This window comes from Tamandua tetradactyla, chromosome X (assembly GCF_023851605.1).
Source record: "Tamandua tetradactyla isolate mTamTet1 chromosome X, mTamTet1.pri, whole genome shotgun sequence".
In the NCBI taxonomy this organism is placed as follows: Eukaryota; Metazoa; Chordata; class Mammalia; order Pilosa; family Myrmecophagidae; genus Tamandua; species Tamandua tetradactyla.
In genome coordinates, this window is record NC_135353.1 from 7571443 (window position 1) to 7574052 (window position 2610).

The window sequence follows — 2610 nt, forward strand, 5'->3', positions numbered from 1 at the left end:
AAGGAAAGAGCATGACTATTACACAGTTACAGAGATCCTGCATTCAAACTCATACATTTTACTCAGGATAGGACTTGGTGCCACATATTCTAAGACAAATGACTCAGAATAAGCTACATGTTGAGTTTTCTCCATGTGATATTAATGCTAATGTGATCAGCTTATTTTTTAAAAATCAAGAAAAAAAATTTGGATGTAAAACCCACTATGTTATATTAGCAACTATAGAAGATGCTTAGTCATTGAAGATTCTTTTCTCCACACTTGGAGTTTTCTTTATGAGGTCTTCTGAGAAATTTTCCTTGTGATGGTCTTGACCTCCATGTATTCGTGGAAGCTATATTCTCCCAGTTCTCATCAATTTCCGGACATTCTGAATCCACCAAAGGGGCACTGGGCTGATACCACACCATAGCAATTCACCCACACTGTTCCAGATTGCAGAGCAGAGGAGACGGTTACGGCTTTACCCAGGTCTTAGGTAAAGATTCCTGCCGAAAGGCCATAAAGAGTGTTGTTTGCTCTCTTAATCACATTATCTAAAGATTTAAACTTCATGATTTGTTGTTTGATCCGAATATCTCTTCTTTGGCAATGAACATTTCCTCTGTAACATTAGAGAAAACTGTGGGCTGGATAAAGTAAACTTTATTCCCCCGTGTACCACCTCCACATTCCAGATTGTCCCCTTCTTTCTTCCCACTCTCAATGAGGTCAAGTATTTTATCATATTGATCCTTGTCAACCTGAGGACATTGATTTACTCCTGGGGTTAGAGGATTTCCAAAAATGTACTTCTTCTCCTGTTCAGCATTCCTTTGAAGAATTTCATCGTGAATCAGTTCTTCCACAAAAAGCCTGGATGTGGCTATGCAACATTGACCCTGGTAGTAGAACAGTCCTTGGTGTGCAAATTCAATGGCATTGTCCAACTTGGCATCAGCAAGCACAATGCAAGGGCTCTTCCCACCGAGCTCCAGGGCGACCCTCTTCAGATTGCTTTACTCTGCAGCTTTTTTTAAAATCATTTTGCCAACCTCCATTGATCCTGTGAACACCACTTTGTCTTTGTCCATGTGGGAAGAAATGGCTGCTCCTGCAGTAGGTTCATAACCAGGGACAATATTCCCTGCTCCAGGGGAAACCCTGGCTCTTTTATTAAGGGTGCTACGTGAAGAGTAGTGAGAGGAATTTGCTCTGCCGGTTTGATAATCACAGTGTTTCCACACCTAAGGCAAGCCCTGTATTCTAAATTAGCATAACAATGGGAAATTTCAAGGAATAATTTGGCCACATACACCAACAGGTTTATGTCTTGTGTAAGTAAAAAGTTTCCATCAATCGATATAGTCCTGCCCTGGATCTTGTCAGCCCAGCCTGCGCAGTAGCATAATGTTTTTATGCAGTCTCCTGAATCCATCAGACATGTATTGGAAAATAGTTTTCCACCGTTCATTGACTCCAGTGTTGTCAACAGCAGATGGTCCCTTTCAATTAAATCAGCCAATTTGTATATTAGTTGTCTCCTCTCCAAAACATCCATAGTACCCATGGAAAGTCAATCTGAAAAGTCTGTCTTGCAGCCTTTACTGTTTTGTCAACATCTTCCTTATCTCCTCCTTGTACCTCACAGAGTTTCTCCTCAGTTCCAGGATTAATGACGGAAAATGTCACTCACAGAATTATGACATTCATTGTTTATGAGGAGGACATTTCAGGTTCAGCTCCTGGAACACAGGTGACAGGCTCAGTGATTTGATTCTGATCTAAAATAGACTTGAAAGCCAAAATGTGACTAGAGATTAAAAAAGGGACATTTTATAACGATAAAAGTGCTGATCCATCAGAAAACTATAAAAACGACAAACATATGCAAGCAATAAGGGAACACAAAAAATACATGAAGCGAGGCATACAGAATTGAAGGGAGAAATAAATAATTCACAAACAATCTTTGGAGAATTCGATACTCCACTTTGAATAAGGGACAAAACAACTAGGCAGAAGATCAACAAAGAAATAGAAGACTTAAGCAATACTATGAACCAAGTAGACCTAACATGTCTATAAAACACTCCACCACACAACAGCAGATTTTATACTTTTTCACATGCACATGGAACCTTCTTCAAGAGAGCCCATATACTAGGCCAAAAAACAAACCTCAATAAATGTAAAAGGACATGCATAATATAAAATATTTTCTCTTACCACAATGGAATGAAATAGGAAATCAATACCAGACAGAAATTTGGGAAACACACAAATATGTGACATTTAAACAACATGCACCCAAATAGCGAACAGGTCAATAAAGAAATAAAAAGTGAAATTATAAATTTTTTTAGGTGAAAAAAATGAACATACTTCATATGAATATTTAGGATACACAATTAAAACCCTGCTGAGAGGGAAATCTCTAGATGTAAATGTCTATATTGAGAAAGAAGAAAGATCTCAAATGAATAACTGATCCTTCTACTTTAATATCAGAAAAAGAAGATAAAACTAAACCTAAAACAAGCAGAAGAAAGGAAAGAATCAGTGTTAGCACGGAAATGAATAAAACATAGAATAGAAAAATAGAGAAAATCAGTAAAAGCAAAAACT

The 2610-nt window shown here is 37.7% G+C and overlaps 1 pseudogene; it reads right to left on the reverse strand.

Annotated features, from left to right (window-relative positions):
• Nucleotides 1-276: 276 nt before the first annotated feature.
• LOC143671215 (aldehyde dehydrogenase 1A1 pseudogene) lies at nucleotides 277-1543 on the reverse strand (annotated as a pseudogene).
• Nucleotides 1544-2610: the final 1067 nt, after the last annotated feature.